The 22,506-nt window shown below is 38.5% G+C and overlaps 1 protein-coding gene and 1 long non-coding RNA gene across 2 annotated transcripts in view; both read left to right on the top strand.

The window, feature by feature from the left end:
• Nucleotides 1-22,506, top strand: part of KCNB2 (potassium voltage-gated channel subfamily B member 2) — a 405,284-nt gene that overhangs the window by 200,633 nt on the left and 182,145 nt on the right. The window lies entirely within an intron of this gene.
• LOC129486499 (uncharacterized) lies at nt 1,033-21,984 on the top strand. Its single transcript, XR_008659007.2, has 3 exons — nt 1,033-1,337; nt 19,601-19,668; nt 20,398-21,984. It is a non-coding gene; the product is annotated as an uncharacterized lncRNA (long non-coding RNA).

The raw sequence follows: 22,506 nt of genomic DNA on the forward strand, positions 1-22,506 counted from the left end.
CAGAATCATAACGTATAATTGAGCCCAATGTTGAACTACTGAAGACCAGCCAACTTGGACAATTTCTTATAATCGTATTTTTAAGAAATTGTTCAGATAACTCTCACTAAAACAAACCACCTTAGACTATAAAAAAAATGGGAAGACTTCATACCAGAAGAAGATGTTCTCTTGTACAAAAACAGTGATGCAGGGGTTTAGCTTTCCTGACCAGGAAGCCATGGTTAACTCTTCTTCCTATTCCTTCCCTTCTGTTGTGTGTCATTTCACTAAGGGCTAGGAAATGATTGCTGGATGTGAGATGTGGATCCTTAATGATTCTGTTGCAGTGGCCAGAAACTCACACTTCAAAGAGCTGGGCTATAAAGGTGGACTGGATGGAAGGGTGAGTGGGGAAGATGGAGAGAGTAAGAGGAAAACATCTTGCATTGTACATATATTATCCTATACTTTGAGAGGATGAAATGTTTTGGCTACTCACATATTTCATTTGCAAGAAAGTCATCATATATATCAGTGATTAATAGTTCACTTAAGAATTAACATACAATTAAATACACTGAAGACAAAACCATATTGGACACAATTAATTTCTTTTAATGATTCAGAAGGCATTTCAGAATCTGGCAATCCTCATTTTGAACATCAATCATCATTGTATGTTAAACATGGAAGTATCTGCCAAGAGAGTTTGCCCATTAACCAAGTGTTACTGTGCTTTTAAAAATATTTCACAGACAAGAAGACAGCAGCTTCATATAAAAGGTACCAGTTTAGGAGCTGCTTTGGGCAAGGCCACTTCCTCAAGGATAAATACTGTGATGCAGTGTGGCGCTTAGTCACAAGTGAGAGGCAGTGTTCAATGTGAGTGTGAACATATCATTTGACCTTTCTCAGCTTCCGTTGCCTCTCAGGCAATGTGAAATGCTAAGGCCACTCCTCTCAGGACAATGATGAGAAATGAAGAGGAGGGAAAAACAGATCATAAATCAATATATGTCACAGAACTTCTAATGGAAAGTGTTCTATGTTTGAACAGATAATTGATTTTAGAAATTCTGATTCTTTGATGTTATGCCTGGTAAGCTAGATCTTTGCCAATTTCAGTCTTGTGAGTCTGGGGCCACTTTGGTTTCCTAGGAACCAGCTGCCTAAAGATTGCCTCTGCTGAAGTCATATGTAGCATCTGGTAGTGCCCATGAGTTTAGCTAATTCATCTTTGTAGAATAGAAAAGGTTTCTACACAGTTAGATGTGAGTTCCCTGCTGAATCTCCTCCTTCAGATGCCAAGAGGAAGCCTCTGTTGGAAGTCACTGCAGCCAAGTGGATTCTATCTGGTACAGGGTGTTTTGTTTATTTCCCACAGAATATGTTTTCTTTTATTCTGCTGGCCTTGGGAGTTGAGCTGTCTGCTGTAGTAGCTTTCTTACTTGTCTGTACAGTTGTCTATTTGGAGGCAGCTTATTATGTGTCTAGCTGCAGGTCTTTAGTTGGAAGGTGCTACTCCTTAGCTAGAACCTGTGAGCACTACAGTTCATCGGTCTGTCAACTCAAACTCCAACTTTACAAGTGAATGTGAGGCAGAGCCTGCTTATGTGACAAGCTGTAGTGGTGTAATGAGTCTTCACTCCTCCCTGACTCTGCTGCTGAGAGGCAGCCCACAGGCTTCTAGGGAACATCTGGCAACATTGTGCTGGTCACTTTCTTTTTTTTTTTTTTTTTTCCTTTGAACATTTAGACATTGCAAGAACATGTGACTAATAGAATTGAGACATTTAGTTCATAGCTAGATTTGTTTTTCAAAGGATTTTTGACTGCAAGAATTGATGAGCTAAGAAAGTACTTAGAAGCACCTAGCCAGCCCATATTTATAGCAACTGAGATGTTTCAGCCATTGCTGGCGATCCTGCGGACTTGGGGAAAGGAGTAGGTTGCATAAGCATGACTTCCATCTATTAACTGTTTTTCAACCATGCTTGAGATTAATATTAAGTATAAGGCATGATATTAAAAATAAGATGTGTAAGAGCGTCTTGTACCTCTCTAAGACTAGGCTGCCTACTCAGCCCTGGTGCTATGATGGCACTCCATGAGATGTCCATGTCATAAAGTATATCATCCTGCACTATCACTTACCTGTGACTCACCTCTTTCCCCAACTAAAATGTAAGCACTTTGAGAGTAGTAATTTTATCTTTGCATCTCCAGCCCCTAGCACTCTGCCTGATGTGTTGAAGATACTAAAAAAAAAAAAAAAAAAAAAAAAAAAAAAAAAAAAAAAGAAAAAAGAACAGATAAATGCATGAAAAGATAAATTAACATGTAAGAGAAAGGGAGTAAGGAGGAGAAAATAGAGAGAAGGTATGGAAGAAAGAAGAACAGAAGGAGGGAAGGTCATACAAACGTGAAGGTTATTGTTATTTAGTCTGAGCAGATGTTATACTAAGAGATGTAACTTCATTTATCACCTTTAAGCTATGTGTTCTCATGGTGTGTTCAGTTTTCAAATAAAGATTTAGCAAAATGATATCCCTTTATTTACTTTTCACTTACATTGTCTTTTTAAAATACAAGCCAACTAGATTCAAGAATTTTGACTTTGGCTTTGATGTGTGAGACAAAGTGTAGATAATTGACATACTCAGTTCAACCAGGATGGACTTTCAACCAGGGCATGCAATGAGTCTTCCATTCTTGACCAAACAGGAGGCAGCCTAGCATAATGGCTGAAAGCATGGGTTCTGCAATCAGATCTGGGTTCAGAGTCTACCACTAATTAAATATATGCCCTTGAATATGTGATTTATCTGAGTCAACATTTCCTCATCTGTAAAGCAGGGATTATAATGACTGTGATATAGGACTGTCAGCAGACTCAATGAAGTCGTGCCTGTAAAGCATTCAGAATGGTACCCGGCACCCTGTAGACATGTTCTACATGTTGACACTCCAAAACCATCCTTTTCCAGGAAGGTAGTCATTAGGACAGCAAGGAATAGGAGTGTTCTGAGCCGATCACCCCAAGTTGCAGTTTCTGATGTAGCCCCTGATTTTCGATGTAGCCCCACGTTTGGTGTGGATGACTCGAAGGCACCTGCTATGAGCACTGAATTCTTGGAGGTGGGAAGGGAGACAGAGTGGTCGGAGGGGGAAGCCTGACATTGAAGTGAACTAAATCTGTGCAAGTGGCTATTTTTGTCAGCCCAGCCACAGTGGGTGTGTGATCGGGCGTCTACTTTTGATCCAGTTCTTTTTATAGATGCTGCTTCTTCTTAAAGGCAACTCTCCTTGATCCTCTCCCAGGCTGCTAAGCTGATTTGGAAGATTGCTTAAGGAGTATTTATCATCTGCAATCTGGAATAGAAAACATTTAGGTTAGTAATTAGATACTCCTTTAAGATGTAAAAGCAGTCTCATTATCAACTGTAGCATAGATTCAGCGTAACGGTATTTTATCCATAAAGACTACAAACACAGCATTATCATTTCAAAAGTGCTTCATACTGTTAGCCTAGGCTCAACCTGTACAGGCAGCTTTGGTGAAAATAAGAGCCAACATCAGTACATCCCAGCAGCCTATTGTCTTTGTTCTTATAATGAAACTTTGACTTCAACCATTTCAAAATATGTCCCCATTATTATCACTCAGACTGGTTCAACTAGAATCCCCTAGCTCTTTCCAAAGAGCATGTATATGAAGTTACAAACTGTTGGATATAAAGGGAGGACATCTGTGTCATTTGGTGCTTTTAAATATTTTTTAAAGAATTGTCTGAAATCTTTCCTACCTGTATTGACACACTGAAAAGGTATTTTCAAGAAGCTGGATGCTACTATGACGTCTGAACTACAGGATCCATAATACGATACCAGGCGTGTCTCTGGTAACCATGGGTGAATATTCCCTGGGAGAAGAAAGCTGAATGAGGCTCATTGCCATGCCCCCTGAATGTCTTCAATACCAAGTAGACTGAACACTACGTCTTGAAAGAGGACATTAATGTCAGTCAGTGAAGGCATGCTCTAGGGGATTACCTGGCTGCATGGTGCATGGAGCACCTCATAATAACAAGGAAGATTTTCGACAGCTTCAGATAAAGGTCAGCCCTTTTAGAAAACTCTGAACTCTTTTCTCCCTTGTTCTTCCCCACCAGGGCGAGGCAGGTAGTCCATGCAGGCTTGTGCTAATGAATTAGGCAGCTTGTACTGTAAGAAGTGCATTTTCACTACTATGAACAAAACAGGCTGTGGGGGGAATTTGATAGGTGGCTTCCACTCAAAGGACAAGATGCATTTATCTGAAGGCAATTCAGTGGTTTATAATGGACAGTGGGGCCCCTTTGTCTCCTTGTCACAATCTTCCTGTGAGCATCACCATGATTCATAGTCAAATTATAGTCACTTTATACCACCCCAGCTATTTAAATCACAGACTCCCCAATCCATCGTCTTCACAATTCTAAGTGGCATCCAGGAATGAAGTTCCCTTATTTAACACAATTTGTACAAATAAGAATTGGTCACCAGGAAGTGACTTTTTTGATTATTTCTTGTGCTTTGCTATAGATAAGTATTGAGGCTTTTAAAAGTACTTTGATTAGAATCACATCATTTCCCAGAAAGACATATTATTTTGCTCATAAAAGTCATTGTGTATCTTACCAAAAAAAATGGCAATAATTTCCTATTTCCCGCAAGAAATCTGTACGTCAACCTTGATACTCAGCTCGGGTAAAGGTCTTCCATGCAAAAACAGCTGAGGTGATAATGTAACAAGGTATTGTCTAGATCAGTGATTCTCGAACTTTACTGTGTAGTAATGTCATCTAGTACAATCGGCAAAAATTCAGACACTGAATCTCATTCCTACTTCATCAAGGCTGGCCTTTCTATTCTGTGTGTTCTCTCCAGGTATTAATACACATTGGACTAGCTAATTTTATTTGCTTAGTATATTAAGAAGAAGAACAATCCTGGTCTGTCTTTTGGGAGCAGTAGGGCACAGTTTGTTTAGGAATATGCATATAATAGACACAGTATGCATAGCAGTCATTTACTAAATGGATTGCCAGTCCCTTAGTCTCTTGATTTGTTCAGATCCAACAAGATTGTTGTTAATGGATGTTGTTAAGATGTATTGCAGAAACTGGGCAGAGTGGGCCAAATTTCATCTTTCATATAAATTATAGCTTCCCAGTAAATCAAACTACAAGTTGATAGACAAGTTGTTTGATGATTGCTACTGCTTAGAGAATATGGTATGGAAACAATTTCCATATATCTGTGCAGGCCCACAAGTTTTTATTCTGTGATTCCAAAATTCCAACAACACTGAAAACTGAAATATTTCTTAAGTTTTGCACCAAAACTCACTTGCCAGCAAAACTTGACCTGAACTGATGTGAGGCTACTAATAGTCTTTACTTATTGTATAATTACACCACTTAATATGACTATTGAAACATTTCACTGAAAAAATACGAATGATTTGGATTCTCTGATGGCCATATTATACAAATTCAATATATACAACCTATTGTCTCTCCGTCAATTAAAAAAAAAAAGCTTGAATTCTAAAATATATCTGGCCCCAAGATGTTTGGATATGAGGTTGTGGACCAGAAATATATTGTTCTATTTTGATGACAGAGAACTGGAGGACTTGTCTGCTACCTTGGTTTTATCCCAAGAGTTGTTATTAGTAAAATAACAAGATAATCAGTTTCCAAGGTTCATTAGTTGAAACCTAAAATGATTAACTCGTCTTAAGAATCCATGACAAGTGTTAATGTTCATTCATTACTGAACCATGGATTCTCCTTACATTTGTTTGACAAGATGCCATGTTTGAAACAAACAGAAAAAGAGTTTGCTTGGTTTTCAGATTCATTTCTTATTATCCCCTACCTTCCAGCCAACTCTTTCAGCACCCCTGCTTCAGTCTCTAACTAACAAGATACAAGGATAATGCATTCTAAATTAACTTAAAGTTTATAACTGAAATTTGAAATAAAGGTAAATACAATGGTAAAAACTGAGCCAAGTTAACATAACATGTGATTAGTTATTTTGGAATGATGTCAGAGATTTCTTTGGGAGCACTCTATTGCAGGGAACCTCAACTGCTGAGAAATTTAGTATTATTCCTGCTATAGTAAATGTACTGGTGATTGCTTGGAAGATATGCTCCTTGAAAGAATATACACATATAAATATTTTTCTATCCTTGTATATACATTTATATATGTTACATGTTAAGCTAAATAATTTATAATTGTGCTTCACAGTTGTGCAGCATTGAAATGAAGTTGCTAATTTTTTTTGCTTTTTTGTTATGGTTGTTTTTATTTGTATTATTCGGCATACAAGAAACCAAGGTGACTGAAAATTTACAGTTAGTAAAAAGTACCCTTTCTCAGATATTTAAGCATAAAATAAGCTTTGTGAAAGAGTCTAATGATAGTTCTAACTGATTTTTTAACATAAGCTTGGATTATAGTTTAGTTTGCAAATAATTTCTGAACTAAATAAACAGCAATGTACTTGCCTTCCAACTAAGGACCATTAGTTGTGATTGATCATATCTGGATTTTTCCAACTATATTAAGCAATAAATGCTCCTTATGGGCAAAATTGATAGCCTGTTCTGATTAAAATCTTGGCTTCAATTCAGAGTTACTATGGGACAAGTTTACACCTTCACAGCTTGTAAACGTGGCTGCTTAGCAGTGTTCATTAATGCAAATTAGTTGAAGATAAATGTTCTCAATAGTAGTATTTAAAGAGAATGTAGATCCTTCTGTGATATTTGCTAGACATAGCCAGATTCAATGTTTAGTTTCAACTATTATAATTGGCAAACTTCATGGCAGCGTGGAAGACATCATGATTGCGGTATTGAGTTGCAAATTGAGTCCTCTGCGGTAAGATGGGAAGATTACTAAATTTATTAGTACTAACTAGTAGTTGGACATGGCAATGGGGTGGACTGGGGCAACAGTTGAGGAGGACTGTCTTGCTGTAGGTTCAAGAACAGACAATAGTCTGCATTCCTTCTCCTCAGAAGAATACGCAAAACTCAGTTCTTCATGGTTACAGAGCCTTTTACTCCTAACATTTGTTTTTCAGATTCCCTAGTTTTGATGGCATTTCTACTATAATTTAGAAACACCTCTATCAGGTACCACTAAAAAAATATCCGAATGAGATGCAGGATTTTCCTCATTTTGGAAATGGTGGCCCTAGACCCACTGCAGCCTTGCACCATCCATGTATAATCAAGAATTTCCAGACTATTCATATCAGAAACATACCCTTTTACACAAACTGACATACTCTAAACCAATATAGTTTTCAGAGATTCTTTAAAAGAGTCCTCAACTTGAGGGGCTCTCTGAGAAATGGGGTTTGGGTAGCCAATGCTCTGTTACGTGTAAGAATTGTGTATTTTCTCCTGGAAGATGATCCATAATGTCCACCAACATCTCAGAGGCTCCATGACACCTCAAGAAAGGTTAAGAGCCCTCATTTTAGAGGAAATGGCTACCTACAATTTCTGAACTACAAACATGTGTCTTTCTACTTTTATTAGAAGTTTGTGCCGACCTTTAACTCACCCTAAACTCTGACTGTAGGCAGGAAGCCCCTCTGGGAATTGATCACCAAATCATAACTTGAGTGGTCATTCTATCAAAAGTGACTTCTAAGATTGTTTCCTGATGCTTAAAGGACTGTTGTCTAAGTTGTCTTCTAAGATAGCAACTGCCAGCCCCAAGTTTGTTTCCTCCTTCTCAGCTCTCTCCAGTGTTTGCGTCTATCCTTCAGAGCCAGCCCTGGCTATGTGTCACTGAATACGCCAATGCGTTAATGTGGGGAGCCACATAAAGCCCTTTATACCCTCTGCCAATCCCTGGGAGAAAAGCAAGTCATCTCTACTCCACTCCTTGCTGTCTTGCTGTAACTGCACACAGTTGGCATGTGATGATTAAGATTAATTGGTTGCTGCGACTTGGTTGTTCTGGCAAAATGCACCTCAGTACCAGGGCACAGAGGGTCAAGTTTGAGCATCCCTGGCAAGATAATAACACACTGAACCAAGAGTTAAGTTTAAAAGAGTTTTATCATATTAAGTAACATCTATCATCTAGCCAGAGATTTTCTTCAATAGGGGCATCTGGGAACATTTTGACATAGGATATAGTTTTCATTTTGACATCAAGTTTAATAGGTTTTTAAAAAAAATTATTTACATATTCCAACTATACCATTTATTAGGATTAAAAGATTATTTTCTTTCTCCTTGAATTTACCTTTCAAGTAACAAGTGACAGGTCCTGGCTTTAGGATATATTGTGGATTTCAGTATATCTGTTTATCTCACCTATATCCTATATGGTTTCATAGGTATCACCCCATAATCACTCTGATCTACTGTGTTCTCACTCAAAGTTTCTTCTTTCATAGTCAAATATTTCAGCCCTCTGGAAGAAAATCTACCTACCATCTGTCTCCTCTCAACCCCCACCCTCCAGAACTGGGATTCATTTAATAAATATTTATTGAACACTTATTATGTGCCATGGTTTCACATTAGGCACTGGGGACAAAAATATAAATGAGGTACAGATTCTTACTCACTTTTTAAAAACTATGGTTAACAGGGGAATTAGACAAGTAGAGAAGTTATTTCAATACTTTGTGAAATTGCTGGCATAGGGTTAAAGACATAGATACAATAGAAACAAATTGGAGGACACAAAACTTTTTAGGGAATAGAGAAGACTTCTTAGGGGAGAAAACTTTTAAAAAGACAAGTAGGAATTAAGCAAAAGTGAGTGGAAGTGCATTTCAAGCAGAAGGAATGGTCTGGAGGTGCAAAAACAGATGATAAATCTAGAAAATTACATATGGTTTGGTAGGGCTGGGGCTTTGAGTTTATAGAAGAATGTGCTAGAAGATGATGCTGGAAAAAATAAATAGAGACCAAGAAAAAGGATTCCCTAAAACATAGCAAAGGATTTGGACTTTGTCCTGTAGATCAAAGGAAGCTTTGGAAGAAATAGAAAGGGTACTCAATCATCAGTTCTATCAGTACCATATTGTTCATCCCTTTATTTTTTGTTCTGATTGTTTGATGGGAATTCTAACTTTCTAACTAAACAGAAGAGAGAAACCACATAAAATTGTGCCATGTACAATACTGTACACAAAACAAACATTTAGTGAATATTTGCTGATTGATTTATTGGAACAGTACAACTGCTTCTAGATAGCTGTACTTTGGGCCTAGTATAGTAACGTAATGAATAACATTTTGTAAATACTCTTCTGAGAGTTTCAGAGTCTGTTAAGAAAAAAAATACTTCCTTGTGAACATATGTGTTGTATCTTCTTCTTTCTAAATTTGCTTGATATTGATATTCTTTGAGCCTGGCTAATATTCAATAGTAGTTAAACTCAGATCAAGTTGAATTATTTGTATGATGTTTGAAATTGTGTCATATCAAACAAGTACTGTCTTTATTGACATATTGACATTGACCCAGAAGAGAAAATGAGGTGATCATTCCTGTAACAGATTCAGAACAAGATTTATGGCTAGGGGATATAAACAGGGACCCATGTATTGAACACTAGGGCTCTTGGAATGCCTCAGATCAAGATTCAGCTCTCAATGTAACTGGCTAAGGCTTCAAGTTCTTCAATAAGAAATTGAGGCCACTGTCCCCTACTAAAAAGTGAATATGGCAGAGGAAGATACCCTATTAAGCCATAGTAGTCATTCATATCTCATATGAATAGGCTTATAAAACCCTTCCCAAAGAGCAAGTTCTCATGGGGAAAAGATGAGAGGCCCATGAACAAATGGCTGCCAAAAGGAAGGGGCAGATCAGGAAAAGGCTTAGATGGAGAAATACAATCTTGACTTTCTTCACAATGTGCTTCCAGCCCTGGACTCTCCTTTGAATGCTTTAGTCTGAATTACAGCCAAAGAAAATCCCTCAGCCTATCTTTAAATCCTAAATACTGACCTTTCTTCCCACAAGATCTTATATTTGTCAATTCTTCCAACTACAATCAAGCATTTTGAAATTTATGTGACTTAACTATTTTTTAATACTGAGAGGTAGAGATTTGCAGCAAGAGAAAAATGAATTATAAATTGTTCCATGGGTTATTGCATCCTGTATATTATAACTTTGGGTATTTTAATTGACGTCTTAGATCTTTCACAGTTTGTAATCTGTATTTCTCTATTCTCAAGACATGTTCATTTTTCAGATCCATTTTCAAAGTGTGAACTGAAATACCGAAATACTGTTGATTACCAAAATGAAGAGTTTTCTCTTTCCATTATGTTTTTTTGTTGTTGTTGTTGTTGTTCTTTTTTTTTTTTTTTTTTTTTATACTTTAGGGTTTTAGGGTACATGTGCACAATGTGCAGGTTTGTTACATATGTATCCATGTGCCATGTTGATTTCCTGCACCCATTAACTCGTCATTTAGCATTAGGTGTATCTCCTAATGCTGTCCCTCCCCCCTCCCCCCACCCCACAACAGTCCCCGGAGCGTGATGTTCCCCTTCCTGTGTCCATGAGTTCTCATTGTTCAATTCCCACCTATGAGTGAGAACATGCGGTGTTTGGTTTTTTGTCCTTGCGATAGTTTACTGAGAATGATGGTTTCCAGTTTCATCCATGTCCCTACAAAGGACACGAACTCATCATTTTTTATGGCTGCATAGTATTCCATGGTGTATATGTGCCACATTTTCTTAATCCAGTCTATCGTTGTTGGACATTTGGGTTGGTTCCAACTCTTTGCTATTGCGAATAGTGCCGCAATAAACATACGTGTGCATGTGTCTTTATAGCAGCATGATTTATAGTCCTTTGGGTATATACCCAGTAATGGGATGGCTGGGTCAAATGGTATTTCTAGTTCTAGATCCCTGAGGAATCGCCACACTGACTTCCACAATGGTTGAACTAGTTTACAGTCCCACCAACAGTGTGTTTTAATTTCATGTGTTTTCTATATATCCCTTTTTTATTGTAATCTGACATTTCATAGAAGCTGATTCTGAAGACATTGATTTGAAAGGAAGAAGACCAGATTTGGAGCCTGCCTTCCAGCTTTGTATTCTGCCACTTCCCCATGAACACTTGGCTTGTGAACAGTTTCTAGAATGTTCCATGTACCTTTGTACTTAGGAGCCTTACCTCTGAAAACCTCCTTTTGCCCCCTGTTACCTGCTAAGTTCTTACTCAGCCTTTGATACTCAGTTCAAAATCAACTCTTTCTTTACTCCCCAGGTAGAATTAGTGACTCTCTTATCTGTGCATATATTTCTTTTATTATTATTATTTCAATAGATTTGAAGGAACAGGTAGTGTTTGGTTGCGTGGATAAGTTCTTTAGGTGTGATTTCTTTCTTTTTTTTTTTTTTTTTGAGATGGAGTCTCACTGTCACCCAGGCTGGAGTGCAGTGGCGCAATCTCGGCTCACTGCAGGCTCTGCCCCCTGGGGGTTCACACCATTCTCCTGCCTCAGCCTCCCACATAGCTGGGACTACAGGCGCCCGCCACCTCACCCTGCTAATTTTTTGTGTTTTTAGTAGAGACGGGGTTTCACTGTGTTAGCCAGGATGGTCTCGATCTCCTGACCTCGTGATCCACCCGCCTCGGCCTCCCAAAGTGCTGGGATTACAGGCGTGAGCCACCGCGCCTGGCCTCTTTAGGTGTGATTTCTAAGATTTTGGTGCACTCATCACCCAAGCAATGTATACTGCACACAGTGTGTAGTCTTTTATCCCTCATTCCACCCCCTCACTCTTCCCCCTAGTCCCAAAGTCCATTGTATCATTTTTATGCCTTTGCATCCTCATATCTTAGCTCCCACTTGTAAGTGAGAACATTTGACGTTTGGTTTTCCATTCCTGACTTACTTCAATTAGAATAATGGTCTCCAATTCCATCCAGGTTGCTGCAAATGCCATTATTTTGTTCTTTTTTATGGCTGAGTAGTATTAAACCACAATGCCATACCACCTTACTCTTGCAAAAATGGCCATAATTAAAAAATCAAAAAATAATAGGTGTTGGCATGGATGTGGTGAAAAGGGAACACTTTCTACACTGCTGGTGGGATTGTAAACTAGTACAACCACTATGGAAATTAGTATGGAGATTCTTTAAAGAACTGAAAGTAGAGCTACTATTTGATCTAGCAATCCCACTATTGGGTATCTACCCAGAGGAAAATAAGTCATTGTATGAAAAAGACACTTGCACATGCATGTTTATAGCAGAACAATTTGCAGTTGCAAAAATATGGAACCAACCTAAATGCCCATCAACCAACATGTGCTTATTTCAAATTGTGTATATTTTTGCTACCCTGTTTTTACATTATATTGTTATTATGGTTTCAATTAAGGCTTATTTAGATTTTGCCATAGTTTAAAACTGTATTTGTTCACCATTGATCTTTGAATCCCATTCTTTCTGTCTGAGTACAAGTTTCGCCTTCTTGAAGTACATTCTTTGGTAATTCAGGACAGGTCTGTAAAAATTCGTGTAGTCTTTTTTTGAACATGTTTATAATATTGCTTTCTCACTTGAAAAACAGTTTAGCTAGGTAGGGGTTGTCTTTGCTTAGGATTCCTAATACCATAAGGGTGGTATAAATTAAGACTTTACACCCATGGCTGGTGCAGCCTTGGGATTTCTATTTATCGCTGAAGACACCTCCCACTTCACCACATTTCAGAGCCACAGGCAGAATACGCTGGCCTGCTGCCTCTCTGGCTGACTGATCCCTCATGCCAGCTATGGGCATCCAGGTAGCCTCTAACTTCCCACACCACAAATAATGTGGTGATCAACCTCTTCATCCCCTTAGGTACTTGTATCGGAAGAACGTTTCCTGTCCTCCTGTGCGTGGAAGGGGCATTTTCTCCAGAGATCTGGCTTTCCGCAGCATTCTTCATCCCAGCTTCCACTCACATCTCACATCTCCCATCCTTGGCAGAGTGGGCCAGAGCCAATGCACGGGATCCTGCAGTCAGCCTATGACTTTACCCGTGACGTCTGATGATAAATTCTTCTTTCAGACTTGGCTCTGTGTTTTTAAAAAATGATAGCTACACTTTAACAGCATTTATAAATGTTGCCATTGGGTTGGGGTGGAATCTATACCAGCTCTGTCCCATATGTTCCCAGGACTAGAAACATGGTATGGGCTATGTCTCACTCAGCCATGAGCACCTTTCAGGCAGATGACGACTCTTAGTCATATTTTATTTTTAATGAAGTGCAGTCTACATCCATAAATAAAAGAAAGAGGACGTGGGCTCCAGGTGACACCATGGATATGTCACTTACTGGTATTAGAATGATGGCCTCAGCCTGTTCATATATAAAATGAGGACCTTGAATTGCAGCTAAACATTCTGAAAGATCTTTTCTAGCTGTAGTATATTATGACTTTAAGAAACATTAAGACAATTCCTTATGAAATGTTAGACACCAAAGTTGCCTGTCCATAACCAAGTTATAAATGTGGCAATATTCTAGGCAGTTATGGCCCAGAGAGAAAACACATGACTACTTGTGTGTGTCATCTCTAACTGTGACCTGTACCTTCCTTAGTATACGTTGAGTGTGTTGCAAAAGACTGCATGTGTTTATCTAGAGAATAAATATTCAGGTGGAATGCCAATTTCCCTTTAAAAGCACATTCTTTATTTCAAAAGACTGTATTGGATGGCAGTTTAAAGGGGATCGCAGCTAGTTAAATTTAGGGTGTTGAACAAATTCCAGTCCAAGAATAATCTTTGGCGCCGAGCCCATGGCATTTTTATTTGATTCTAAATTGGATAAATTGTAACTCATTTAAATTATTTGCTTTCTGTATTTTTTCTTCTGAGACAGGCAACCAACCAATGGTGTTTTTTCTATCTTTAACAAGACAGTGAAATTATGACATATTGTATATATACTATCACATTTCCTGTAAGTTTCACATATTATTATACAGATTCAAGTATACTTTAAAATATGTCAACCACATCAGATAAAATCCTACTAAAACTTTGCCCTTAGAAAAATATGAGAAAATAATTGCTCCATAAGTCTTTTTCTTGTAGTTAAGAGGGCCTTATATTTCATAATGTAGTTTTAGTGAATTTGGGAGCCCTAAATCTTATTTTCCTATATATTTTTCCCCAATTCCTTTATCAGATTTTGTATTCTTCTTTTTATTGGGGGGGAGCTTTACTTTATGCTTCCAGAGAGACAATATTAACCTTTAAAAATAATATAAAAAAATAAACCGGCCTTTTATCTATTTTGTTGAGACTGTTGAAAGTGATTTAGGGATACTATTTGAAATCTGGGAGAGGATAGGTCCGTAAAGCCAGGAATAAGAGAAAACCAAGTGCAGGACTTTGAATGAGACCTAGTAGAGAGAAGGAGCCACAGAAATGACTGCAGTTCACTCTTTCATATGTGTATGTGACTCAGTTTCCACAGTTCCTTAAGAGAAGAAATGAGTATTGTGCATTTCCTAAAAGCCTCATACCACCTACCACAGTGAGCAGCACTTGGTGAATGCTGTTCCACCATTCATCCAGTAATAACTGCCAGTTACTATTCCGTGGGCCAAGGACACAGTGTAAACAAGGTAGCTGTAAAGCCCATGTCATCACAGTGCTTATGTTAGGGTTATTTGTGTGGGAGAGGTAGAGACAGAAATATATTTGTAACAAAATATAGGAATAATATAATATCTGTAGCAATAAGCCCTTTAAAGAAAATAAGCCAAGTAATGGGCTAGGAAGTAGCTCCAGGATGGGGCTAGATAAAGGAAAGATGGGGAGCCTTTCCACTCCCTCTGGATACCTCTGGAAGGAAGTAATATTGGAGCTAAACTGTCCATGCTGAGAAGGAGCTGCCATGTGAATTGCTTAGGGCCGAGCATCCCAGAGAGAAAACACAAGTGCCAAGGACCTGAAGCAAGAACAAACTGAGAACAGCTGAGCAGTAGTAAAAAGGCTAATGTGGCTGGAGCCTAATGCACAATGACAGGAAAAAGCCATAGGGGTAAGCCAGATCCTGAGGACCCACGGGCAGGAAAGTTGTTTGAAATGTATTCTCTTTGCAATGGGCTTATAGGCTGCCCCACTGGATCCTGTGTGTCTTGTCCTTCCACTGCTGTGGCTACTGCCAGCTTCGCTGAGCTGCATGGTCCTGGTTGACAGAGTCCAAAGAGACTTAGGACATAGGCAGAAAGAACCCAGCACACTGCTACTGCAGCTCTCTCTTTCACCTCCTGAATTAAATGTGCATGTTGGGATCCCTCCACCTCCCTGATCCAGAGAGAACTGGTGCCAACTACCTACCCCACCTTGGGAAAGAAACCTAGCAAGTAGAAAAGCTGCACTAATAAAATAAATCTGCAATAAGGAGTTTTTTAATCCTAAAAATATGTGCAGTGTTAATTAGGAGAGAAGGATGTAAGAGAAAATGAACATGCATATTTTTAGGGCATGCGTGCTCATAGTTACCCAGGGGTTAAAGGCACAGTCCTCCATCAGACTGTCCTCATTTCAGACACCAGCCACAAATTCAGAGTCCCAGAGCCATGCTTACTCCTGACCAACTGGCCACAAATTCAGGCATTCCTACTACCCTTGTAGGTTTGATAATTGACTAGAAAGAACTCATTGGAAGCACTGTGTTTGTGATTATAGTTTTACGGAAAAAAATACAAATTAGAACATATACACATAGGGCAAAATCTAGGGTGATTTCAACCATGAAACTTTCATCATTCTTAGGGATGCATTCCCCTCTCAGCACATTGGTGTGTGACAGTACACAGAGATTTGCCAACCGTGGACATTCAACCTGGGCTTCAGTGTCCAGAGTTTTTAATGGGGTTTTATTAAATAGACAAGACTGATTGGATAAGAGATCAGAAGGCTGATCTCCAATCTCCAGCCCCTGCTGCCCTCCCCAGAGGTGGAGTTGATATCACCGGGCTTGGAGCTCCCACCCTTTAATCACATGATTGGTCTTTCTAGCATAGCCAGTCCCCTTCCTGAGTCACTTCATTTGCATAAACTATCAGGCACCAGCTCAGAGGCCCACCATGAATAACAAAGACACCCTTATCACTCTGAAAATTTCAAGGGTTTAGAGGCTACCTCCCAAGAACCAAGGACAAAAGCCAGTCAAATTTTTGCTTGCATACTAAAACTCTCAAATCAGATTTGTAATCAATTATCTATTTTGTGTACTAGTCCTGAGTACAATTTAGGTTGCTTGAGTATTGCAGAAGCGGTACTTGTTGCTTGAATTTCATGGCAGGCTAGAGCTGTGGGATTTAAGACATCATTATAAAGTACAACAGATTTTTGTTATTCATCCTAGGCATTAAGCACCCCTTTCCCAAGCAGTATTTCTGTGTGCTTCTTTCCTAGCTGACAAGCATCATGATTCTACTACCTCTCTCCTCTACCAAGGGCATGTTGGATATTTGTCTATACCTGGAAAATGTTACATTCAGCAGATGACATCAATATTATGAAAAGTGGTGAGAGAAAGGCAACCCTAGCTTATCCTTTTGTCCAATTGAGAGTGGTCATAAATAGAACCTCAATGTCCTTAACATTTAGAACCAGAGGCTGCTGAAAACTCTTTAAAATGTTCTTTGTCTACTAAAGAAAAGACACCAACAAACAAAGAAATATAAAACAAACCTGGGTGACTCGATGGGGAGATCATGCAGAGAATTTCGTGTCCGACTGCCTAATGAACTGGGAGACGTGTGGCCTCATCTACTGGTTTTCCAGATGACCTTGAGTGATACACAGAAACTCTGCCTTCTCTGCTTCCCATCATGTGTGACAGCTGTAAGGTACAGCCTCAGAATGATTGCACTGCTCTTTGAACGGCTACAATATATCTTTCTGTGATTTCTGGGCCTGCACTGACCTGAAGAACTCTGTGGGAGATGATGGCCACATGATGGCTAATTTGAGGTGGAGAGCCACAAAATTGAATCACCCAAATGTTTCCAAGCAGTGCATAGACCAACCATCCAGAAAACTAGATTTTCTTCAAACTAAATTTTATTGTCTTGGCACCTCAGTTTAATACCCCTTCTCACTTTTCCAGTTCATTCCAAGTGAAGGTTTCTCTGATCACAATTCCTGAGGAAATCTGATGTCATCTTAATGGGTTTAGTGGGGGTGTTTTAAAAGGGTACCTGGGATTTGTTTATTGAGATGTAGAAAGACACACGGATGCGGAAATGATTGTCATGAAAGAAGTTTTTTTATACTCACAGATCCCTAGAAATGGGAGGCATGACACATATTTCACCACCACAAAGGGAAGCCCCAGAGGCTGTGTCAGGAAGCAGAGGGAGAGGGAAGAAAAAGGAGCAGGAGCCATTGTTGTGGTTTCTGCCAAAGAAACAGGCAAGGCAGGGCAAACAGGTTTAGTACTGGCTAGTTTGAATAATTTCAGCAGGCTCTGGGAAAGAGGAGCTGTCCCTAGTTGCATGGTGCCTGGCCCCGTGGTGATTAGGGCAGATTTACAGTGAGTGGCCCAGATCGTAAGAGCTTGAGCTCCATAGAGGAGGTGGTTGGGGGTATGGGCTCTGACTGGTTGGTTTGCACATGAAAGGCAAACTCCAAGACAAGTTGTGTACTGTCTTTGACAGAGGCAGTCCCTCCAGGGTCAGTCCTTCCAGGTCAGCAAGGTCTCAAATCTCAAAGTGTTACCGGAAAGCGGTCCCAATCCAGACCCCAAGAGAGAGTTCTTGGATCTCTTGCAAGAAAGAATTTGAGGCAAGTCCATAGAGTAAAGTGAAAGCAAGTTTATTAGAGAAGTAAAGAAACAAAGAACCTAATTTATGTCCTGAATTAGAGATTCTGTAGGTTCTGTATCAATAAAACCCTTTGACTTTGCAAATCCAAAATCTGAAACCACAGTAAGAAAATTTATTTCTGAAAGAATACTGTGATTATTTCTAAAAGCAAAGGAAACGAACAAGATAATTGTCAACTTACCATAATATTGTCATGCTTAGTATAAAGTTCAAACCTAGATGATACACTTTATTTTAGAGAGCAATTGAAATTATATGTTGACACCTTTTTATCCATTCAGTCAAATAAAGCAACTGCAGTTTTCTTCTGTTTAGGAACAATCTGGTGCTTCCATCTTCAAAACTGCTATTTACATATCAACAGCTTTGTTCAGCTCCCCTGCTCTTTGGTCAAGTGTGAAATTAGAATGAAAACAGGGTGGTACCCACAGATAGTAAGATAATAAAAAAGGCAAAGAAGGAGTAAATAAGATGATTAGAAGAAATAAACAATTTAATTTAAAAGTGGACATGGATTATCTTAATTTAACATGAATTTAATTTTTATTGTCATAACTTCTTTGAACATCCTGCATGTTAATTTCCTCATTGGTTCAAGTCTCATTGACTTGAAAAACATGAAGTATTTTTTTTCCTTATGAATACACTTACTGAAGTAAATGTAGCCTCTAAGATGATTTTATGTCATTCAGCCTTGTTCTATCAGATAAGCTTCAACAGACCTCCCAACCTTTCCCTGTTCTGCATGATTGCACACCAAATCCATTAGAGGAGCAAAGTGTCATTGATTCGTTTTATAATATTGAATTTTGTCAGGATAAATCTCATGCTATTTTTATTTCAAAGATCTGTAAGCATTCAGTGCTTTGAGGGGAAGGGTCTTAAGAACGATGAAGTTAAGTAAATAAATATTTTTCCAATCCTACTGAATTTACAGAGTACTCAACTCACTTTGGTTTTTTTTTTTTTTTTTAGAAATTAGAAGCCAAAGACATATAACGTGGAGTTTTATTATAATGGTTTATTCTTTTTAAAAATCTCTGACTTTTTTAATTTTATTTTTATAATTTATTTACTGTTTCCTATTTTTATTGAGTGACAACAATATTATATACTTATTGTGTACATGATGTTTTGAAATATGTATACATTATGAAATGGCTCAATGAAGCTAATTAACATATGTATTACCTCACATACTTATCATTTTTTTGCAGTGAGAACACTTAAAAATCTATTCTCTTAGCAATTTTTGAAACACAATACATCGTTATTAACCACAGTCACCATATTATTCAGTAGATGTCTTGAACTTATTCCTCCTGTCTAACTGAAATTTTGTACCCTTTGACCGACACCTCCCAACACCCTTCCCCGTAATGGTTTTCTCTGATGTACATAATATGTATAGTACTCCAGAACCTCAGGGTCTTTTCTAGTCTACTCATAGATTCTACTCTGACCAGTCATTTTCGTTTTCATTTTATTTATTTATTTATTTTTTGAGACCAGGTCTCACTCTGTTGTCCAGGCCAGAGTGTGATGATCACAGCTCACTGCAGCCTCCAACTTCTGGGCTCAGCTGATCCTCATGCCTCACCCTCCCAAGTAGCCAGGACTATAGGCACATGCCACCATGCTCTGCTAATTTTTTTTCTTTTTAGAAGAGATGAGGTCTCAGTCTCACTATGTTTTCCAGGCTGGTCTCAAGCTCCTGAGCTCAAGCAGTCCTCCCACCTCAGCAAGGGATTCCAAGAGTGACCCACTGTGAGTGGCCTGACCAGTCATTTTCTCTGAGAGTGTGAAAAAAATGATTTTTAGCTGGTGAATGTGTTTTACGATAAGGAATGATCATTGTATTTTTATGGACTCCATAGATAATGTCCTTTGCCCATCTCAGCAAAGGAACCAGAAACTATTTTTAAACATAAATATAAATACTTATAAGCCAACCTATTTATTATTGCCTAGAACTGCTCAGCCAAGAGAGGTAACATTTTACACCCAAAAAACCATGATATTGCTTTAAAAGATTTTTTTACTATGTAATATTTGGCATATACAAAAAAGTAATATATTGTATATATGTGTATATATATATATATATATATATATTTACACACACATCCATGTTTACAACATAATAATAAATTAAATACCCATGAACCAACCACACAAATGAAGGTGTAGAATATTAGTAATATCTGTGTGCCCCTTCCCTGCCTCCCTATACTCACAGAGGTCCACTAGAGTGAATTTTGTGTTTATCAAAGATTTTACCATCTATATTTACAGACTTAAACCATATACTCCTTAGCTGTGCTTCTTGTTGAGCATTATAAAAAGTGACATCATACATAGTGTCATAGTGACTCTACATAGTCACAACTGTATATAACCTTCTGTGACTTGCTTTCCCCCACAACATTATGTGTCAAATATTTATCTGTTTTGTTACATGTCACCGAACTTCATTCATTTTTTCCTACTGTATAGCATTCTCTTATATGGACGTCACAATTTACCTGTTCTCCCAGCAGTGGACATTTGTGTTGTTTCCAGTCACTTGCTGTTATCTCAGTGCTTATAAATGAGTGTTTCTCTTATACGCAGGAATTCCATGCTTATGCTCACCTGCACAGTTGAATTTCAAATTGTTTTCCAAAGTAGTTAGACCTCCTTCTCCTTCATCAGCAGTGTATCCCATTGGTCTTTTGTATGTCAAACTTAGCAGTCTAAGGAATAATCAATGTTTGCATCACTGAACTCATTGGGAATACTTGTTTCTGTGAGTTATTTATTTTTCAAGGTCTCCGGAGGAACTTCAGGCCTTAGTAAGGTCATTACAGCACATTAACTTTGTCTTCTGGGTTTCTTTACTTGATTTTACTTTAGTTTGCTCACAGATGCCCCTTCCGACCAAGCACCAGGTGCTTAAGGTTTTCTTCCATAATTAGTTCCATCAACAGTTTTTGTTTTTTGTTTCCTGAATACACGTGCATTAATGGCTACATGTACTGTCCTACTCATACAGGGGCAATAACCACCTTATCAATGATAATAATATTGACTAACATTTATAAAAATCAAATGATATCAGTCACTCACTTATCCTTCTCTCCAATTTCAGCCAGGAAACAAGTGAAATCAAGATATGATATCACATTTCTGCTTGTAAAATTGCATTGGAGAAATGGAAAAGCTTGGCCTCATCCTTATTCAATCTGTCTCCAGTTACTCCTGGAGAAACTTAAGAAGGCTGCCCTGCCTGTATCAGGGGTCAGGCCCTGACTCAAGACTATCACTTGGTAGCAAGAAGCTAAGGAAGAAAGGATATTCAGCTTCAAGGGATGCAGGTAGGGGGCAGGAGACAGAGACAGACAGACAAGAGATGGAGACTTAGGTTCCCTACATTTCAGTGTAGCAACCCCACCTCTGGAAGCCATGGCCCACTGCAAGCCAGACTCACCACAATCACATAGCTCATCCCTCTTCCTATGGAGGAAATGGACCACTCTATTAAACACTCTTTATACATTATCCTATTTAACTTATAAAACATTCTTATGTATGGATATTAATATTTCATTACAATGTTTTAGATGAAGACACTAAAAGATTATAAATGTACTGATAATTTCATAGCTAAAAGTGATAGAGCTGAAATTTGAACTCAAGTCTATTGACAACAGAACCCAAAAGTTTAGCCTTTTCCCTATACTGCTTCTTTTTAATAGGAACCTTCTGGAAATCCTGCCTTCATTCAGCAAAGTAACTACACTAAGGTAAAGACCTGGCACCAAGGCAAGTCATAAGGAGATGCCTCAGGACTTCTTGGTTCCCCTAAAAATATACATCGTGCAATCGGCTTTGACTTCAGAATTCCAAATTCAGCATTGAAAAACTAGCTTAGTAATGTTTCCACTTAGACATTTTAGTACTTAATTAAATGAATACCCATATGAGGCTTATTATGTGCCTGACACTCTTTGGGTTGCCATCTGAGCCCCTACATGTACCTGCATGCACATGTACACACATGAACACATATACACATACACACACAAAATGAAAAAAAAGACATTGCCCACCCTCAAGAAGCTTGAAACCTAATGGAGGCCAGGAGGGAAGAAGGAGAAAATATTTCATTCAACAACTTAAGTGTCTTCTTCAAACAGAGCGATGCCTGTGGTGTACCTGGTAGAAACATAAAGAAGGAGATGGATGCAAGAAATATTCAGGATTCAAATGATTGGATAGCCCAGTGCATATGGGTGTAATAGAAATGAATGGTGAGGTCTGGGTGAACTCCCCACTTTCAGGCTTGGATGGCCAGGTGGTATCATTTGTCGGGAAAAAGAATAAATGGGGGAAGAATAGGTTTAGGGGAAACATGGTTAGTTAAATAGACAAGTGTGAAAATGGCTGTAAAATAAAGCCACCATGAAAGATGATCATAGAACTCTATAGCTATTACCATGGAAGCTATGATAGTTAATTTCATGTGTCACCTTGACTAGATCAGAGGTACCCAGATGTCTAGTTTAACATTATTTCTGGGTGTATTGGTGAGGTGTTTCTAGAGGAGATTAGCCCTTACTCTGT

This window comes from Symphalangus syndactylus, chromosome 7 (genome assembly GCF_028878055.3).
Source record: "Symphalangus syndactylus isolate Jambi chromosome 7, NHGRI_mSymSyn1-v2.1_pri, whole genome shotgun sequence".
In the NCBI taxonomy this organism is placed as follows: Eukaryota; Metazoa; Chordata; class Mammalia; order Primates; family Hylobatidae; genus Symphalangus; species Symphalangus syndactylus.